A 21,845-nucleotide genomic window follows, 5' to 3' on the forward strand; every position below is an offset into this window, starting at 1 on the left:
GCTACAGGCGGGCCATTGGAACTCGGTGAGTTCAGAATGGCAGAATCTTTTTCATCTAAATATGTTCCTAAGTGTGTTCCCTTAGCAGATTTCAAGTCAGAAAAGACAAAAAAAGAATGAGCCATTTCCGTATGGACAAAATTTTTGCTGTTTCTTGTTGTAGTAAGTTTTGTTTGTTTTTTCATCTATCAAGCTATAGAAACCAACCAAGGATGTCTTTTCTCTAATGTTCTTCCTGATGACTCTAGAAACCCAGCTGAATGGAATCCAGTTGGCACATTCAAGTTGGTCTCCTATTTTTAATAACTGTATTGAAAAACACTTGTGTACACTTGTTGACTTAAATAGCTAAAAAAAAAAAAGGTGATTTCACCTCAATAAATGTAGTATTCCATGAAAAGCAAACAAAATATATATAAGTGAACTTCATTAAAGTGTTTTTGGACTCTGGACTAGCAGGAGATCACTTCATGCCATACGAAAATCTTTTTTAGCTCTGGAACTTTTCTGTAGGCTTTAAAAATTTTTTTTCTTCTCTATGTCCAAACTCATACAGGGTTTTTAAATATGTGGACATCTGGATTCGTTTTTGAAAAAAGATATATATATATGTATATATATATGTTTTGTGGAAACAGTAAGGGCAAAACATGGTAATATAGCATGAAGTTACACATTTAAATACTTTGAATTCTTACAGAAAAGAGTGTAAGAATTATCCTCTGCTAAATAAAAACTTTGTAGACGTGGGAGACAACGAAATTTGGTAAGAGAAAAAGTAACATGGTTGTACTTTTTGTGACTGCAACAAAATTTGATGGTGTTTATGAGGAAAAGTACAGCAATAATCTCTTCTGTAACTTTTATTAATAATAATGTTATTATTTTAGCCCTATCATACTCACTTTTTAAACGACTGGCTTATTAAAGTATCATGAAAGTCCTACTTCAGTAAGACCCATTTAAATACCATTGATATTTAGCAGGGATCTTTTAGTGCAGCATATACACATTTTAGAGAACTGTTGGCTGGCTGTACATGTGTTTAAAAGCTGTTAGCTAGCTATGAGGCTACAGTTGAAAATTGTACCTTTTATTAGAAATTGTAAACACTGGTCTTATGTTTCATTTGGATTCCTTATTGCATCATCTTCTGTTAATGAAAACAAATTTTGTCAATATTTTTGCCTTTTTTTCCCAGCACAATTTGATTTAAAAGTACAAAAAGTGTTTGCTTTCAAATTGCATCATAAGCAGCAGTTAACACTTAAAGACCACCAGGTGCAGTGGCTCATGCCTATAATCCCAGAACTTTGAGAGGCCAAAGTGGGCAGATCCCCTGAGCCCAGGAGTTCCAGACCAGCCTGAATACCTGAGAGAATCCCTTGTCTACCAAAATGCAAGAAAATTAGCCAGGCTTGGTGGCACATGCCTGTAGTCCCAGCTACTCAGGAGGCTGAGGTGAGAGGATCACCTAAGCCCAAGAGGTCAAGGCTGCAGTGAGCCATGACCATGCCACAGCCGCTGTACTCCAGCCTGGGTGATAGAGTGAGACCCTGTCTCAAATAATGATAATGATAACAATAATAATAATTAAAGTTGTATACTTAGAGTTGTAAACTCTGAATATGAAGTGGGCATGGTGATTTTGTGTACTCTTGAAATTATTATCTTTGTGATTGATTTTTTTTAAGCTGCAACTTACCTCATGAACAACTTGGTTACATAAACCAGTAAGTGATTGAAATTTGAATAGAATCGAGTAAAACGTGAAAATTTTAAACTGACTCATTTCAGTTTTAACTTTCTAGTCACTGACCATAAAGCACATCAATATCATCTCAAATGAAAAGATACTTTTAAAAAAAGGAAGCTAAAGATATATATTTAGAACAGCACACAATTTTGATTTGAATTAACCCTATTCTGATATTCAGCTTTTAGATATTCTGAAGACATTTTCACTGACTTTGCAACTGAGACCACAAGGACTTGTAGGTCTGGCCCTGCAGAGTGAATGGCAAAGTCCTGTTTGCCATATTAGGGAACATTTTCATAGGCTCCAAGGCTTAGGATATGGACATTTTGGGGGCCCATTCTTCTGCTTACCATGTTACTTCAATGATGTTTGCTCCCCTAGATTTTCACTAATAGTAAAAAGTAAACAAACAGATCTGGAGAAAAATGGAAGATAAGAGGCAGGACTAACTGCAGCTCTTCCTGGGACAGACAGAACAGCATGTGGTGACTCACATCGTGAACTTTTGATTCAAGAACCACCGCAGGATCATATCAGGAAAACCGACAGAATTCACAGACCCTTTGAAAGAAGTAACTTGCTGCTGCAAACTCTTTGAGACAGCTGAAAAACTGTGAGTTCCCAAAGTGTGAGAGAAGGAAAGTCTGCCTCCAAACACACATCCTCACTGGGGAACCGAAAACCTGAATCACGGGAGAAGTACTTAACCTTACCTAGAACCGAAACAAATTTAGAGAGTCGAGTGAAATATGAAAGTGGAAGAAGCAGTGGGAAGAGCCCTGTAGGCACTCCTGGGCCTAGGGAAGCCCAGGGAAGTCATTTCTGACTATATCTCACAGTGGTCCCTTGGGAGGGCAGACAGTGGAATTGCGGAAGGGCCACAGGGAGAAGGAGGCTTCCAGTGAAATTCTGTAACAGTTTTGACCAAGTGGAAATTTTCCTGGGCAATATCAAGTGTGGAAGGGGGGAACGATAAGTGCAGATATGAGCACAGAAGCCATGGCAGGCAGGGAGGGGTAAGACCTGAAAGTCCTGCTTACTTTCTCAGTAGAGAGGCTTATAGCCTGGGGCAAGATGGGAGCTGTCACTGCAGTGACAGTGAGGCTTGTCACTGCAGGCTTTCACCCACTTTCCTGGTGACCTGTATGAAGCAGCAGAGGCAGCCATAATCCCACTTGGAACATAACTCCATTGGCCTGAGAACCAGCCTCCCATCCCACAACTGACCACAGCAAGCCCCACCCAAGGAGAGTCTGAGCATGAACAGCATTTGAGAAAATCAGCATACTAAACAAAACTAATACCAAGGATTCTCAGAGATTCCACTTCACTCCCCTGCTACCTCCACCAGGGCAGATACTGGTGTCCATGGCTGAGAGACCTGAAGATGGATCACATTACAGGACTCTGCACACACTCCCCATTATCAGCCTGGAGACCAGTAGCTTCCCTGGGTGGTTTAGACTCAGAAGAACAATAATGATAATTGCAGTCCAACTCTCAGGAAGCCCCATCCTGAGGGGAAGGGGAGAGCACCACATCAACGGATCACCCCATGGGTCAAAAGAATCTGAACAGGAGCCTTTGAGTCCCAGATCTTTCCTCTGACATCATCTACCCAAATAAGAAGGAACCAGAAAAACAATTCTGGTAATGTGACAAAGCAAAGTTCTTTAACACCCTGAAAAGATCACACTAGTTCACCAGCAATGGACCCAAACCAAAAGGATATCTCTGAATTGCCAGAATAAGAATTCAGAAGGTTGATTTTTAAGCTACTTAAGGAGGCACCACAGAAAAGTGAAAACTACCAAAAAAAAGTATAATTATACAGAATATAGATGGTAAATCTTCAGAGAAATAGATATCATAAATAAAAAACAATCATAACTTCTGGAAATGAAGGACACACTTAGCGAAATGCAAAATACACTGGCAAGTTTCAACAATAGAATCAAACAACTAGAAGAAAGAACTTCAGAGCTCCAAGACAAGGCTTTCAAATTAATGCTGACAAAAACAAAGAAGAAAGAATCAAATGAACAAAGCCTCCAAGAAGTTTGGGATTATGTTAAATGACCAAACTTAAGAATAATTGGTGTTCCTGAGGAAGAAGAGAAATCTGAAAGTTTGGAAATTTTATTTGCGGGAATAATCGAGGAAAACTTCCCTGGCCTTGCTACAGATCTGGACATTCAAATACAAGAAGCTCAAAGAACACCTGGGAAATTCATCTCAAAAAGATCATCACCTAGGCACATAGTCATCAGGTTATCTAGGGTCAAGATGAAGGAAAGAATCTTAAGAGTCGTGAGGCAAAAGCATCAAGTAACCTGTAAAGGAAAACCTATCAGATTAACAGCAGATTTATCAGCAGAAACCCTTCAAGCTAGAACAGATAGGGGTCCAATCTTTAGATACCTTAAACAAAATAATTATCAGCCAACAAATTTATATCCAGTAAAAGTAAGCTTTATAAATGAAGGGAAGATAAAGTATTTTTCAGACAAATGAATGCTGAGAGGACTTGCCACTGTCAAGCCAGCACTACAAGAACTGCTAAAAGACTAAATCTTGACACAAAACCTTGAAATACACCGAAATATGATCTCCTTAAAGCATAAATCTCACAGGGCCTATAAAACAATGATACTATTAAAAAAAAGGTATTTAGGCAACAACTAGCACAATGAGTAGAATAGTACCTCACATTTCAATACTAACACTGAATGTAAATGGCCTAAATGCTCCAGTTAAAAGGTACAGAACTGCAGTATGGATAAGAATTCACCAACTAAGTAACTGCTGTCTTCAAGAGACTCACCTAACAGATAAGGACACATGTAAACTTAAGATAAACTGATGGAAAAAGATGTTCCATGCAAATGGGCACCAAAAGCAAACAGGAGTAGCTATTCTTATATCAGACAAAACAGTCTTTAAAGCAACAAGTTAAAAAAGACAAAGGGGGCATTATATAATGACAAAAGGACTAGTCCAACAGGAAGACATCACAATCCTAAATATATATGCACCTAATACTGGAGCTCCCAAATTTATAAAACAATTACTACTAGACTTAAGAAATGAAATAGATGGCAACAAAACAATAGTGGGAGATATTAATACTCTACTGACAGCACTAGACAGGTCATCAAGACAGAAAGTCTACAAAGAAATAACGGACTTAAACTCTACCCTAGAACAAATGGATTTAACAGATATTTATAGAACACTCCACCCAAAAACTGCAGAATGTACATTCTATTCATTAGCACTTGGAACATTCTCCAAGATAGATCATATGATAGGCCACAAAACAAGTCTCAACAAATTTGAGAAAACTGAAATTATGTCAGGTACTCTCTCAGACCACAGTGGAATAAAATTGGAAATCAACACCAAAAGGAGTCCTCAAAGCCACGTACATATATAAAAATTAAATAACCTGCTCCTGAACGATAACTGGATCAACAATACAATCAAGATGGAAATAGATAAATTCCTTGAACTGGCCAGCGCAGTGGCTCACGCCTGTAATCCGAGCACTTTGGGAGGCCAAGGCGGGTGGATCACCTGAGATCAGGAGTTTGAGACCAGCTAGACTGATATGGTGAAACCCCATGTCTACTAAAAATACAAAAATTAGCTGGGCATTGTGGCTGGTGCCTGTAGTACCAGCTACTTGGGAGGCTGACACAGGAGAATTGTTTTGCTTGAACTTAGGAGGCGAAGGTTGCAGTGAGCCGAGATCACACCACTGCACTCTAGCCTGGGTGACAAAGCGAGACTCCGTCTCAAAAACAAAAACAAAAACAAAAAAATTCCTCCAACTGAACGATAACAGTGACACAAACTATCAAAACCTCTGGGATCCAGAAAAGGCGGTGCTAAGAGGAAAATCCATAGCATTAAATGTCTACATCAAAAAGTCTGAAAGAGCACAAATAGACCATCTAGGATCACACCTCCAGGAACTAGAGAAAGAAAAACAAACCAAACGCAAACCCAGTAAAAGAAAAAAAATTACCAAGATCAGAGCAAAACTAAATGAAATTGAAACCAAAAATTACAAATGATAAATGAAACAAAAAGCTGATTGTTTGAAAAGATAAATCAAATTGTTAGACAATTAACAAGATTAACCAAGAAAAGAAGAGAGAAGACCCAAATAAGCTCAATTAGAAACAAAACGGGAGATATTACAACCAATACCACAGAAATACAAAAGATCATTCAAGGCTACTAGGAACACATTTACACACATAAACTAGAAAACCTAGAGAATATGGATAAATTCCTGGAAATATGCAGCCCTCCTAGATTAAACTAGGAAGAAATGGAAACCTTGAACAGACCAGTAACAAGCAATGAGATTAAAATGGTAATTTAAAGAGATATCCACAAAAAAATACTCCAGGACCAGACGGATTCACAGCTGAATTCTATCGGACATTCAGAGAAATGGTACCTATCCCATTGACACTATTCCAAAACATGGAGAAAGAAGGAATCCTCTCTAAATCATTTGATGAAGCCAGTATCATCCTAATACCAAAACCAAGACAAGACATAAAAAAACAAAACTACAGACAAATATCCCTAATAAACATAGATGCAAAAATCCTCAAAAAATTACTAACTACCTGAATCCAACAGCATATCAAAATGATAATCCACTGTGATCAAGTGGGTTTCCTACTAGAGATGCAGGGATGGTTTAACATATGAAAGTCAATAAATGTACTATATCACATAAACTGTATTAAAAACAAAAATCACATGATCATCTCAATAGACGCAGAAAAACCATTTCACAAATACCAGCATCCCTTTATGATTAAAACCCTCAGCAAAATCAGCATAGAAGGGACATACCTGAAGGAAGTAAAAGACAGCTATGACAAAGGCACAGCCAACATTATACTGAACGGGGAAAAGTTGAAACCATTCCTGCTGAGAACTGGGACAAGTCAAGAATTCCCACTTTCATCACTTCTATTCAACATAGTACTGGAAGTCCTAACCAGAGCAATCAGACAAGAGGAAGAAATAAAGGGCATCTAAATTAGTCATGAAGAAGTCAAACTGTTATTGTTTGCTGATGGCATGATTATATACCTAGAAAACTTTAAGGACTCATCCAAAAAGCTCCTAGATCAGGTAAATCAATTCAGCACAGTTTTAGGAAACAAAATTAATACACACAGATCAGTAGCTCTGCTCTACACCAACCGCGACCAAGCTGAGAATCAAATCAAGAGCCCAACCCCTTTTTAAATAGCTGCAAAACAAATAATGAAATACTTAGGAATATACCTAACCAAGGAGGTGAAAGACGTCTGCAAGGAAAACTACAAAACACTGCTGAAAGTAATCATACATGACACAGGCAAATGGAAACACATCCCATGCTCACGGATGGGTAGAATCAATATTATGAAAATGGGACTGAGCAGGAACCCGCATCCAGGAACAGATCCCTTTGTTCCTCCCTCAGAATGAATGGAGACCAGAAATCAGATGTTTATGCCCAAGAAAAGCAGGATTTTGTTCAGCACTTCTCCCAGATCATTAGGGTGCTGACTGAGGATGCGATGCGGCACCTAGAGACAGGAGATGCTCTTGCCCGGCTCGAGGAGGTCCTGGAGCACAATGCCGTTGGAGACAAGTATCACAGGGGTTTGACGGTGCTAGTAGCGTTCCGGGAGCTGGTGGAGCCAAGGAAACAGGATGCTGAGAGTCTCCAGCGGGCCCTGACTGTGGGCTGGCATGTGGAACTGCTGCAAGCTTTCTTCCTGGCGGCAGATGACAGCATGGATTCATCCCTCACCCGCCGGGGACAGATCTGCTGGTATCAGAAGCCGGACATGGGGTAGGATGCCATCAATGATGCTATCCTTGTGGAAGCATGTATCTACCGCCTGCTGAAGCTCTGTTGCCGGGAGCAGCCCTATTACCTGAACCTAATCGACCTTTTCCTGCAGAGTTCCTATCAGACTCAGATTGGGCAGAACCTGGACCTCATCACAGCCCCACAGGGCAATGTGGATCTTGGCAGATTCACCGAAAGGAGGTACAAATCTATTGAAAAGTACAAGACAGCTTTCTACTCCTTCTACCTTCCTGTAGCTGCAGTCGTGTACATGGCGGGAATTGATGGTGAGAAGGAGCACGCCAATGCCAAGAAGATCCTGCTGGAGATGAGAGAGTTCTTTCAGATTCAGAGTGATTACCATGACCCCTTTGGGGACCCCACTGTGACGGGCAAAGTTGGCACTGACATCCAGGACAACAAATGCAGCTGGCTGGTGGTTCAGTGTCTGCAACGGGCCACTCCGGAACAGTACCAGATCCTGAAGGAAAATTACGGGCAGAAGGAGGCCGAGAAGGTGGCCCGGGTGAAGGCACTACCTGAGGAGTTGGATCTGCTGGCCATGTTCTTGCAGTATGAGGAAGACAGTCACAGCCACATTATGGGTCTCACTGAACAGTACGCAGTGCCCCTGCCCCCAGCCATCTTTCTGGGGCTTGCGCGCAAGCGGAAAAAGTCCAAGCGGAAAAAGTGACCTAGAGACGGCAAGGGCGGGGAGAGGAGGCTCTCAAGAAATAAATTATTGTATAACCAAAGTATATGTATAGATATACATATTGTGAAAATGACAATACTGTCCAAAACAATCTACAAATCCAATGCAAGTCCCATCAAAAATACCACCATGATTCTTCAAAGAACTAGAAAAAACAATCCTAAAATTCATATGGAACAAAAAAAGACCCTGCATAGCCAAAGTAAGACTAACCAAAAAGAACAAATCTGGAGGCATCACATTACCCGACTTCAAATTATACTATAAGGCCACAGTCACCAAAACAGCATGGTACTGGTATAAAAATAGGCATATAGACCGATGGCACAGAATAGAGAACCCAGAAACAAAGCCAAGTACTTAACGGTCAACTGATCTCCGACAAAGCAAACAAAAACATAAAGTGGGGAAAGGACACCCTATTCAACAAGTGGTGCTGGGATAATTGGCAGGCCACATACAGAAGAATGAAAGCGGATCCTCATCTCCCACCCTATACAAAAATCAACTCAAGGTGAATCAAAGACTTAAATCTAAGACATGAAATCATAAAAATTTTAAAAGACCACATTTTAAAAACCCTTCTAGACATTGGCTTAGGCAAAGACTTCGTGACCAAGAACCCAAAGCAAATGCAGCAAAAACGAAAATAAATAAATGGGACTTAATTAGACTAAAAGCCTCTGCACAACAAAGAAACAATCAGCAGAGTAAACAGACAACACACAGAGTGAAAGAAAATCTTCGGTCTACACATCCGACAAAGGACTAACATCAAGAATCTACAAAGGATTCAAACAAATCAGAAAGAACAAAACAAACGATCCCATCAAAAAATGCACTCAGTACATGAATAGAAAATTCTCAAAAGAAATATACAAATAGCCAACAAACATATGAAAAAAATGCCCAACATCACTAATGATAAGGGAAATGCAAATCAAAACCGCAATGCAATAACACCTCACTCCTGCAAAAATGACCATAGTCGCCGCCGTGGTGGCTTACGCCTGTAATCCCAGCATTTTGGGAGGCCAAGGTGGGCAGATCACCTGAGGTCAGGAGTTCAAGACCAGCCTCAACATGGAGAAACCCCGTCTCTACTAAAAATACAAAATTAGCCAGGCGTGGTGGTGCATGCCTGTAATCCCAGCTACTCGGGAGGCTGAGGGAGGAGAATTGCTTGAACCTGGGAGGCGGAGGTTGCGGTGAGCCGAGATCGCGCCATTGCACTCTAGCCTGGGCAACAAGAGCAAAACTCCGTCTCCCAAAAAAGAAAAAAAAAAAAAGAATGACCATAGTCAAAATATAAAAAAAAAAATAGATGTTGGCATGGATGTGACGAAAAGGGAACACTTTTACACTGCTGGTGGGAATGTAAACTAGTACAACTATGGAAAACAGTATGGAGATTCCTTAAATAACAAAAAGTAGATCTACTGTTTGATCCATCAATCCCACAATTGGATATCTACCCAGAGGAAAAGAAGTCATTATTCAAAGAAGATACCTGCATATACATGTTAATAACAGCACAATTTGCAATTGCAAAAATATGGAACCAGCCCAAATGCCCATCAATCAATGAGTAAATAAAGAGAATAATATATATATGGTGTGTGCATATATATATGTGTGTGTGTGTGTGTGTGTGTGTGTGTGTGTGTGTACCATACAATACTACCCAGCCATAAAAAGAAATGCAATAATGGCATTTGCAGGAACCTGGATGGAAATGGAGACCATTATTCTGAGTAAAGTAACTCAGGAATGGAAAACCAAACATGGTATGTCCTCACTCATTAAGTGGGAGCTAAGCTATGAGGACACAAAGGCGTAAGAATGATAAAATGGACTTTCGGGACTCAGGGAAAAGGAGGATAGGGAGGTGAAAAATACAAGACTACACACTGGGTACATTGTATGCTGCTCAAGTTATGGGTGCACCAAAATCTCAGAAATCAACACTAAAGAACTTACTCATGTAACCAAACACCACCTCTTCCCTCAAAAACCTATTGAAATAAAAAAAAATTAAAAGCAAAGCAACTCCACCCCCAAAAGAAGAAATACAGAAGACCTAAATAAGTCGGGAGAAATACTATGTTCAAAGATTGGATTATTCAGTATTGTAGATTAAATGCAATTCCAATCAAAATCCCGGCAGGCCTCAACCTAAAAGTTTAAAAAATAAAAACAAATTCTGGCAGGCTTTTTTAAAAAAGAACTTACCAAGCTGATTTTTCAATTTATATGGAAATCTGAAGGACTTTGAATAGCCATAATAATTTTTTAAAAAGAAGAAACTTGGAAAATACACACTACCTGATTACAAGACTTACTATAAAGCTCCAGGAATCAAAGCTGTGTTACTGACCTAAGGATAGCCATGAATCAATGGGATACAATAAAGAGTTCATGAATAAAACCACACATGTATGTCTCTAAAAAATGCTTCAAGGGGAAAGGATAGTGTTCTCAACAAATGGAGTTGGGAAAAAATGACAAGAAAAAGAAGGCACACCGTATCCAAAAACTCACTTGATACAAATCACAGATACAAACATAAGAGCTCAAGTTGCTAGCCTTCTAAAACAGTGCTAATCAATAGGCTACAATCTGAGTAACAAATGTGAGCCACATCGTAATCTTTACTTTTCTAGTAGCCAGATTTTAAAAAGTAAAAAGTAATCAGTGAAATTGATTTTAACAATATGTTTTATTTAACCCAATACATTCAAAACATAATTTTAGCATGGAATCAACATAAAAGATTATTGGCATATTTAACATTTTTTCTCATACCTAGTCTTTCTTGAAATTATTCTTTTGAGCCTCCAAGGCTTAGAAATTCCTTAATTTTACAACCTGCCATGTCAAGATTTTCCTCCAGTTCCGAGGATTCTAGGATTTGCAGAAGACATCAGTACCATTTACATTTCCAACTCTGAGTCCAGGAAAGAAAGAGTACAGAGACACAGTCCGGGCTGGCACCCACCTTAGCCTCCTCCTCTCCCAGCCTTCCTCCACACACCAGGCCCCTGATGCTCCTGACAAGCTCAGGGTTTCATGAAATGCCAGGCACGGGTGAGAAGCGGACAGGAGATACACAAACCCAGACCTCTGCAACCCGCCTCAGGAAGTCCTTCTGAAACCTACCCAGCCCCGTTCCTGCCTCAGCCTGGGTGCTTTCCCCGGTGGAGCCCCACGTCTGCAGAAGACGATTCTAGAACACCCTTCCTCCCAATAACCCAGGGCTCCATCCTTCATCTGCTTCGGGACTCAGCTCGCACGGCGCCTCTTGGGAAATCTCACACTCATGATAACAACTTAAAATTGCACCCGGCTCCTTTCATCTTCCGTGCCTTGCTTTTCTCTTAATCATCCTTTACTTTCGGACACCCCTGTAGTTGACTTCGGTGACTTTTTATTGGCCATATCTTTCAACTGAACGTAAATTCCTTGAGGGCCGTGACTTTTCCTGTTCGGATCTGACCCAAGCGCCTAGAATAGCCCCTGACGAAAAGTAGATGCTCAAGAAACAGTTAAGGGCTGAATACATCTAGAGACCAAGATCTCTTAAAGTCGAGTCTGGGACTGACAGGTCGGTATTTTCCCAGCATGTGATTTTTGAGGTCCACAGGGGAGGGGTGGGAGGAGTCTTACCCAGGGCGGCGAGTGCAGCCTCGGTAGCAGAAATCGAGCGCGCCCCCTCCTGCTGCAGACCCCACTCCTCCTGTGAGGCCCCAGAGGAAGCCCGACCCCCAGCTGCCTGCGCAGCCTCCAGGCAGGCGTCGCGGGCCGCTTAGGTGAGGGAGTCTGGGCCAAAGCTCCAAAATCCGCCGCTGTCGCTCAGCCGCAGCCTGTTTGGGGCTGGGGAGCCTCTCCCGGTCGGTGATCGTCGTGGACAATAGACGAGACCAGAAATTAGATTTGGTTCCAGGATCAAGGACCTTTAATCAGGGAATGGAGATGGCAGGGGACGAGGCCTAAGAGATGTAGACAGTGGGCCCTGTCTGCTTAGGTCGCAAAGGGGAAGAAGAGGCGGGACTCGGAGTCCTGGACTTGGGCTGGGAAGGGTCCGCTCCAAGAGGGTGTGGGTTCCGATGCCTGGGTCCTGGAGGTCCGGGGAGTCGCGGAGGGACCGCCCTCCGGTAACCGAGGGATTGAGGGCAAATGCTCGGCCCAGTCTGATCCCAGACATCCTTGTATCCCAATATAGTTACAGCTCCGACGCCATGTTCTTCCTGGGTCCAGCTCCAACGCCATGTCCTTCCTGGGTCCCTCCAAACTAGGGTTGGAGGATCAACTAAATTTTCAGGGACTCAGGAGTCCAAGGCCTCATTCCAAAAACACTGAGAGATTGAGTACTGGGCGCACAGTATGTCTGTGGGGTCACGCGGACCTGGGAACCAGATCTTAGGGCCTGCAGACCTCCCTCTGCCTTGAGATCAGAATCCACCGCCAGTAACTGGGAGGAAACATCTGTACTCCAGGATTTGGAGACACCGACGCGGGAGCCGGGCGCCCCCGTATGCACAGAGCCCATTCTGCAGCTGGGAACCAAACGGGACCCTGTGGAAGTCGCGGGTGGGGAAGCGAAAGGAGAGCTGAGTGTCTGTCCTCAGTCCTTCGGCCACACGGGGGCGCTGCCGCTCTGCCCTCGGGTTCTGATGAGCCGCTCAGGAGAGGACGGGGCGGTGGTCTGAGTAAGACAGATTGTTGATCCAGAAAGGATGTATCAGTGAGGTGGGGCTGGGGTTGTCCCGGGGGTGGAAAGGCCTTCTGAGAAGCCCTGGACTGCGCGGGGTTGCGGCTCTGCGGAACAGAAGAGGGCTCTGGAGCTGCCTGTCTCTGAGGTTTCCAACTCCTCCTTGCAAACCCTCCCTGCAGCCTTTTCATGGCAACACTCCAGGAAAATGGAAAGTTGATCATTTTTTTCTTCCACTCCTTAATCCTTTCCTGAGTGCTATTTTTAAATAATTTTATTTTAGAAGAGTTTTAAATTTACATAAAAGTTGCAGTGGTAGTACAGAGTTGCCATCCGCTCCACAGTCAGTTTCCCCTCCTGTTAACATCTCTCATTACTGTGGTCCATTTGTCACAGCTAGTGAAGGCATTTTCATACCTTATTATTTGCTAAACTGCAGACTTTATTTGGAGTTCATTAGCATTCCCCTAATGTCCTTTCTGTGTTCCAGGATTCCACGGAGAATATCACATTACATTTAGTCTCCTTCGTGCCTCCGCGGCCTTCTCTGGTCTGTGACAGTTCCTGAGATTTTCCTAATTTTTGATGCCCTTCACAATATTAGGAAGTACTGGCCAGATATATTGTAAAATGTCCCTCAAACTGAATTTAATTGGGGTTTAGATCATGATTAGACTATGGTTATGGATGTTTAGATGAGGTGAATTGCTATTCTCCAAACACCTTATCAAGGTTATAGAATATCAATTTGATGTACCACTGTTGATGTTGAAGTTGATCACCTGGTATATTAGCTTCCTATAGCTGCCACAACAAATTCTCTCAAAGCTGGCAACTTAAAACAACAGAAAATTATTCTTTCACAGTTCTGGAGGCCCAAACTCCAAAATCAATATGCAGGGCCACACTCCCTCTGAAGGCTCTAGGAGCAAATCCATTCCTAGAGTCCTCCCGCTCTGGCAGCTGCAGGGCATTCGTCAGCGTTCCTTGGCTTGCAGCCCCATTGCTCCAGTCTCTGCCTCCTTCTTCACATCACCTTCTCCTCTTCTGACTCTGTCTTCTGTGTATCTGTTAGGAAGACACTCGTCATTGGATCTAGAGCCCACCTGGGTCATCCAGGAGGATCTCCTCATTTCAATATCCTTAGCTTAATTACATCTGCAAAGACCCTTTTTCCAAACAACTTGACATTCACAGCTTCTGGGGACTAGGACAGAAACATATCTTTGTGGGGACCACCATTCAACCCACTACATCTGGCTAAGCTAATATTTCCAGAATGGCAATCCACCAGTGCACCCCAGGTTACAATCCTCATTCTCATTCCCAGATAAACTCAACATATTTGGACATTTCTCTAATGTCATTTTTTTCGGTTGAATAATCAGGTGTCAGAAGTGATCCTGAAGAAAGATTACCTTTGGAAGAGACTTATACTGAGTTTGTTGCTTGATTTTTCCTCTGTTTCTGAACATCTTTTGAGAGCAAAATTTACTTTATAAAATGGTGTGGATGAGTCGACTCTTTAAAAGCTGTTTGGGCTGTTGTCACCATTCTATGTGAGACTTCAGTCTCCCCAAAGAGAAATTTTTTGTCATCAAGATAAACTGGTACATGAATAAACAAGATTGCCATTAGGCTGCGTGCCAGTCTCAAGAAAATTCTGGAGAAAATGGTGACAAGATAGACAATTAGATCACAGGCTGCCTGCCCACCAAGTAAAAACAAATATCCTATGCTAGGCACACTATTAAAAAACAAATCGCTGCAACCCCTACCATTTCCTCACAGGGATTATAGGATTTTTCTTTTGCTGTCGAGAAATTAAAAAGAGGCAGAACAGGATGCCAAAATTCCAAAGCATCCTATATAGGCCCTCTTCTGGAACTCCTGTCAGCTATATGTTCAAAAATTATGGTCCGTGGCTCTTGCCTGTAATCCCAGAAACTTGGGAGGCCGAGGTGGAAAGATTGCTTAAGCTCATGAGTTTGAAACCATCCTGGGCAACACAGCAAGAATTCATCTCTATTTTAAAAAATTAAGGCCCGTCGTGGTGCCTTATGCCTGTAATCCCAGCACTTTGGGAGGCCTAGGCAGGCGGATCGCCTGAGTTTGGGAGTTGGAGGCCAGCCTGACCAAGATGGAGAAACCCCATCTCTAATAAATATACAAATTCAGCCAGGTGTGGTTGCGCACACCTGTAATCCCAGCTACTCGTGAGGCTGAGGCAGGAGAACAGCTTGAACTGGGAGGCAGAGGTTGCAGCGAGCCAAGATCATGCCATTGCACTGCAGCCTGGGAGAAAAGAGGGAAACTTCATGTCAAAAAAAAAAAAAATTAAAATAAATAAGAAAAGAAAAAAATAAAGGTCATCTCTTGTGTACTTTTTAAAATCAATGGATAAAGTATAGCAAAGTTAATTTGGATTTTTAATGACCGTCCTTGGGGTCTTTTGAGTTCCCCAAACTTGTCTTTCTTAAAACAAAACTAGGCCGGGCACAGTGGCTCAAGCCAGTAATCCCAGCACTTTGGGAGGCCGAGCCAGGCAGATCACGAGGTCAGGAGATTGAGACCACCCTGGCTAGCACGGTGAAACCTTGTCTCTACTAAAAATACAAAAAATTAGCTGGGCATGGTGGCAGGTGCCTGTAGGCCCAGCTACTCCGGGAGGCAAAGGCAGGAGAATGGCGTCAACCTGGGAGGCAGAGCTTGCAGTGAGCCAAGATTGCACCACTGCCCTCCAGTCTGAGCGCGACAGAGCAAGACTCTGTCTCAAAAAAAAAAAAAAAAAAAAAAAAACCCACACAAAACTAGAAGACCACGGTTCTAAAATTAAACAATGTGAATGGGAGGCTTACTTTACTTTGTACTTGAAGCTTCGAAGTGCATTCGGGATTCAAAAATTGCCTCTCTCTAAGATTCTATCACAAAATTAACTGAGACCAGCAAACAGTTAAGGAAGAACAACAAGGCTTTAGGGCCCCAGATTCTTTCCTCTCCAGAGAAGATTTCCTGTTCTCTTTCATCTGTTCTTCTCTATCCACCTTTGGCTGAATTACCTTTCCCTCCAATTACTCATCTTCCACTACCCCTGAACCTGGACTGTTAAAACTTATCCCCTTAAAATTAAACTTACTGATGATTTCCTAAAACCAAAATGTCTTTCTTTTTTTGAGCAAGGCTGGACTTTGAGCCACTGACAAATAATTCCCAAGGGTCACTGAGGGCCCTTACCTGTTTGCTGATTAATTCAACACAGCACTTCAGGCTTCTCAGCCAGGTTTTTCTAACACATACCAATTGGTTCACATACCTGTTGGTAAAGGGCAGGCCCAATACTGGATGGTCAGTGTTCATTGGTGTGACACTAGGGGGCTGGGGGCACTGTTTAGGCAAAAACATCTTCAAAGGCTATGATAAAGCCAGAAGCATAGAAAAAAAAACAAAACCCATGAGGCAATACTTGAGGCTTTTTCTAAAGTCTTAGATGGAATAACATCCAAACCTACACCCAACAACCTAATGAGCTAGTTTACAATCATTACACTTGGATCCAGGTTGTGTTAAAGAAAATTCTGGGCCGGGCTCAGTGGCTCATGCCTGTAATCCCAGCAACTTTGGGAGGCCAAGGCGGGTGGATCATGAAGTCAGGAGTTCAAGACCAGCCTGGCCAAGATGGTAAAACCCCATCTCTACTAAAAATACAAAAATTAGCCAGGCGTGATGGTGGGTGCCTTTAATTCCAGCTACTCGGGAGGCTGAGGCAGAGAATTGCTTGAACCCAGGAGGCAGAGTTTGCAGTGAGCCAAGATCCAGCCACTGTACTTCAGCCTGGCGACAGAGTGAGATTCCATCTCAAAAAAAAAAAAAAAAAAAAGAAAAAGAAAGAAAGAAGAAGAAAGAAAGAAAGAAAGAAAAGAAATTTCTGCATTACCTATGAATGTTAAATCTACCTGAGTAGACTTTAATTCTAAGTTTGTGAATAGCTTTTCTTCAAAACATTCCAAACTTGGTAAAAGAGCCAGCATGAAATGGGAAACTATGTGCATTTCTGATCTTGTCCATTTGACAAATCACCTGCCTGTCCCCTTGAGGACCCTACTAAGAAAATTGCTTTAAAAAATTTTTTTTTAATTTTTTCTTTTTGAAACGGAGTCTCACTCTGTCACCAAGCTGGAGTGCAGTGGTGCAGTCTTGACTCACTGAAACCTCCACCTCCTGGGTTCAAAAGATTATCCTGCCTCAGCCTCCCGAGTAGCTGGAATTACAGGTGCCCACCACCATGCCCAGCTAATTTTTTGTATTTTTAGTAGAGGTGGGGTTTCACCATGTTGGCCAGGCTGGTCTTGAATTCCTGACCTCAGGAATCCCTGACTCTCCAAATGTCCTCACTTGTTATGTCATTCCCACTGACAAAACAAAAATAATGCTACCTTGTATTAGGCTGTTCTTGCATTGCTATAAAGAAATACATGAGACTGGGTAATTTATAAAGAAAAATGAATTTAATTGGCTCACAGTTATGCAGGCTTTATGGGAAGCATGGTGCTGGGAATCTGATCACCTTCTGATGAGGTCGCAGGAAGCTTACGATCATTGCAGAAGGCACTAGGGGAGTAGGCATGTCACATAGCGAAAGTAGGAACGAGAGAGAGAGTAGGAGGGGAAGGATGCCACACACTTTTAAACAACCAGATCTCACTATTTCAAAGACGGCACCAAGGGGACGGTGCTAAACCATTCCTGAGAAGTGTGCCCCCATGATCCAATCACCTCCCACCAACACCCACTTCCAACATTGGGGATTACAATTCAACATGAAATTGGGGTGGGGACAAATATACAAACTATATCACACCCTTTCACTGCTGAATCTGATACCTGTCTCTGTATAGGTAAAACTGTTGATATTGGCAAAATTTATAGTATACCTCCTATAAAAATCCAGCTTGATCCATCAAAACCCCTGCCTAATATCAAACAATATCCACTTAAACCAGATGGTGTTATAAGTCATTAAACCTATTACAGAAGGACATAAAAAACAAGGCCTCGTTATTCCACATACTCGTCCTTCTAACACCCTAATTTTACCTATTAAAAACCAAACAACTGTGATTAAAGGTTTGTTCAGGACTTCTGAGCAATAAACTATACAGTGATTCCAAGACATCAGTGGTTCCAAATCCCTATATCTCATTAAACTCACAACCTATTGATAGGAGGCTTTTCACTGTCATTGATCTATGAAGTGCATTCTTCAGTAATCCGGTAGATCAGGCCAGCCAGTATCTTTTTGCCTTTACCTTGGAAGATCAACAATTCACCTGGACAGTAATGCCTCTTGCTTTTACTGAAAACCCTTCCTGTGTTTTTCAAATATTAAGGGAACACTTGGAGGAGATAGTTTCTCCTTAAGGTTCCACCTTACTACAATATATACATGGCTGCCTTCTTTGCTCTGCTTCACAGATAGCCTATGAAAAAAATGGTGTACATCTGTTAAAGCAACTGACCGCTAAAGATCATGAAGTCTCTAACAAAAAATTGCAGCTAGTGAAAACTCAGAAGAAATATTTGGGACACTTAACTTCAGAAAATGGATTACATTTAGACCCAGATTGGCACTTTGTAATTTCTTCAGCCACGAACCAAGTGCCACAGAAAAATACAGAATATTATAATGCTGTATTTGTGTTGTGTAAACTACTCATGTCTTAAGTAGAAAGGCTAAAATGTGAACCAATAAAAAATAATAACTACAAGACTTTTCAACACATAGACAGTACAAGGCCAGGCGCAGCGGCTCATGCCTATAATCCCAGGACTTTGAGAGGCTGAGGTGAACAGATCATTTGAACTCAGGAGTTTCAGACCAGCCTGGGCAACATGGCAAAACCCAGTCTCTATTTAAAAAATAGAAAAAATTAGCTGGTTATGGTGGCACATGCCTGTGGTACCAGCTACTTAGGAGGCTGAGGTGAAAGGATTGCTTGTGCTCGGGAGGCAGAGGTTGCAGTGAGCTGAGATTGTGACACTGCACTCCAGGCTGGGTGACAGAATGAGATCCTCATCTAAAAAAATAGACATAGACAGTATAAGAAGATATAAATAGAAACAACAAAAAGTTAAAAAGAAAGAGGATGGAGTTAAAGTGTGAAATTATTATTACTTACCTTTCAGTTTTTGTTTATACAATCAGTGTTAAGTTTTTCTCAGATTAAAATAATGGTTATAAGATATCTGCAAGCAGCCTGGTGATCTCAAATCATAAAAAATACAGCAGATATGCAAAAACAAACAACAGGTAATTAAATCATATCACCAGAGAACCACCTTCACTAAAAGGAAGACATAAAGGAAGGAAAGAAGGAAGAGAAAACAAGCAAAACAACCAGAAAACAAATAAGAAAATTTCCTTCTTTATCAATAATAACACTGAATGTAAATGGTCTAAACTCTCCAATCAAAAGATATGGAGTGGTGGAATGAATAAAAAAACCAAAGGACCCAAGGATCTGTTGCCTACAAGAAACACACTCACCTATAAAGACACACGTAGACTGAAAATAAAGGGATGGAAGAAGATCTGCCATGCCAATGGAAACCAAAAAAGAGCAAGAGTAGTTATACCTATATCAGACAAAATAGATTTTAAGACAAAAAAGATAAGAAGAGACAAAGAAGGTCACTATATAATGATAAAGGGGTCAACTCGGTAAGACGCTATAACAACTATAAATATACATACCCCAACACTGGAGCACCCAGCTGTATAAAGCAATTATTATTAGAGCTAAAGAGAGAGATAGATCTCAGTTCAATCACAGCTGGAGACTTCAGCAGCCCCCCTTTCAGCATAGGACAGATTGTTTAGACAGAAAATCAACAAAGAAACATTGGATTTAATCTGCACTATACATTAAATGGACCTAATAGATATTTACAGCGTATTTCATCCAAGAGCTGCAGAATACACATATTTCTTCTCAGCACATGGATCATTCTCAAAGACAGGCCAAATGTTTGGTCACAAAACAAGTCTTAGAACATTCAAAAAATTGAAATAGTATCAAGCATCTTCTCTGACAACAATGGAATAAAACTGGAAATTAATTACAAGAGGAATTTTGGAAACTATACAAACACATAGAAATTAAACAATATGCTCCTGAATGCCTGGTGTGTCAATGAAGACATTAGGAAAGAAATTTAAAAATTTTTTAGGGAGAGGGGTGGAGCAAGATGGCTAGATAGAGTACTTCACCAACCGTCCCCCTGCAACAAAGATACCAATCTAACAACTATCTACATTTTAAAAAAGACAAAATCACCTTCACTAGAAACAAAAGTTATGTGAGCACTCACAAAACCTGGTTTTTAACTTCATATAACTAAAAGAAACACTGAAAAGGGTAGGATATTGTCCCGAATTGCCAATGCCGCCCCGGACCCATCCTCCAGCAGCAGCCCTGCAGTGTGGAGAATCATGCACTTGGGAGAGGGAGAACACAGCAATTGTGACACATTGCATTGAACTCAGTGGTGCCGTGATATAGAGTTATATTGGAAGAATGGAACAATGGGTTTCGTGGTTGGGGTGGGGAAACAGGGAGGAAAGGAATGAAAAAAACACTCGAGGGCAGAAGATGGTACCAGTATGAGAATCAGGTGCCAGTTCCATTCTACTGTGTGTCTAGTCACATTGGTGTAGACGTCCAGGCAGGAGGAGAAGCAAGCTGTGGGATCAGCTACATGTGGGCTTCCAAAGGTAATCCCAGGTGCCACCTCTCCTCCGTACTTACTAGGAATCCCAGGGCCTTCCCTGAAGTGACACCATCCTGCATCCTTTGTACCCCTCTTTCCACTTCTTCCCACAGCCTTTCCCCGCCTCCCTCCTTCATTCTCCTCGGCAGGACCCACACTCACCCCACCTCACCTCTCTCTTTTGATCAGTCCCATAGTTTAGAAAGGAACAGAAATGCCAGCTGAGGTCAGGTGTTTTAAAAATTTATTCAGTGCTCTCTGGGCATGCATTTGAGGACAATAACATTTTTTCTGGTCTCAATGCACTTTCACCACATCTGATTTTCAACTGTGTGAGTCAGGACACCTATATGATCAATCAACCAGGGAAAGAAACTAAGGTCCAGAGCCCTGAGGATGCTTGCCCAAATCACCCTGATTTGGGCAGAACAGGATCTTCCAAGGGCCCTAAGAGTCAGAGAAGACCGCAGCCCCTTGTGTTGTATTCTGCTGCATGCCAGGGAAACTGGATGGAAACGATTCAGATTCTTCCTGCATGAAAAGGGCAACCTGTGTCCTTGGGGATCCTCCAGTGGCCCCAGTTGTTCCTGCTGGGGGTGACCTCGACGCCCGAATCCAACCCTGTAAAATAGGGTGAAATTCAGACATTGCAAGGCATGAAAAATTTTCTCCTGATAGCAAAGTTGAAGGATAACAAAACTGAAGGAGGGAACATACCAAAAACAGGAGGAAGGAATATACAAAAAATAACAATAACAACAACATCAACGAACAAAAAGAACAAAAAAAAAATACCAAGACATGGGATGTATGAAATCAGGCATCAACCCATAAAAAGGTGAAAGGGCAACAGGACCAGAAAGGAAGAAGGTCACCTGGGTGGGTGGACAGCAGAGGGGAAGCCATCTCCAAGAAGATGACCTTGACAACAGCCACCATGAGTTTAAATGTATTGAGAAGACATTTACTCAACTAAGGGACAGTTGGTGAATTCATTTACTAAGGTTCATGGAAAGTA

At 41.8% G+C, this 21,845-nt stretch overlaps 1 protein-coding gene and 1 pseudogene across 1 annotated transcript in view; both read left to right on the forward strand.

Moving 5' to 3' along the window:
- LOC100588639 (HLA class I histocompatibility antigen, A-11 alpha chain-like) overlaps positions 1 to 21,845 on the forward strand; it is a 462,712-nt gene that overhangs the window by 407,307 nt on the left and 33,560 nt on the right.
- Positions 7,243 to 8,328, forward strand: LOC100598145 (annotated as a pseudogene).

The sequence above is a fragment of the Nomascus leucogenys genome, chromosome 22a (assembly GCF_006542625.1).
Source record: "Nomascus leucogenys isolate Asia chromosome 22a, Asia_NLE_v1, whole genome shotgun sequence".
Lineage (NCBI taxonomy): Eukaryota > Metazoa > Chordata > Mammalia > Primates > Hylobatidae > Nomascus > Nomascus leucogenys.